The sequence below is a fragment of the Penaeus monodon genome, chromosome 20, assembly GCF_015228065.2.
Source record: "Penaeus monodon isolate SGIC_2016 chromosome 20, NSTDA_Pmon_1, whole genome shotgun sequence".
Taxonomy (NCBI): domain Eukaryota; kingdom Metazoa; phylum Arthropoda; class Malacostraca; order Decapoda; family Penaeidae; genus Penaeus; species Penaeus monodon.
The window spans coordinates 30,696,197-30,696,601 of record NC_051405.1 but is presented as its reverse complement, the minus strand read 5'-3'; positions in this window follow the sequence as shown (position 1 = coordinate 30,696,601).

Here is a 405-nt window from a genome sequence, read left to right as displayed (position 1 = left end):
AAAATGTCCCTCAATATACACTCTGTTGATGTGCGAAAATATCCGGCTGAATATTGACAGGGTAGACAGTTCTCTAAATTCGTGTATCTAGTCTGTCTGTCTATCTTTGTAGCGAATCTTGAGATGACTAATATATGTAAGATGATAATGATGGAAGTGTGTGAGTGGTTTGTGGAAATGAGCGGGTCTGCGTGTGCACTATGCTAATTATGCGCCTTTGTCTGTATTCATGTAAGACTAGGATCACGGGAACGGCTTTTTGGTTAATGATGAATATGTTTCCACACATAAATTCGCTTAGTGGAAATCCATGCGTATTCCCAGCACTGTATAATTCTGCAGCAGCTTGTATATGTTTAGAGAAGTGTGACACTTTTCCTCATTGTGTTACGTAAGCGAAGAAAT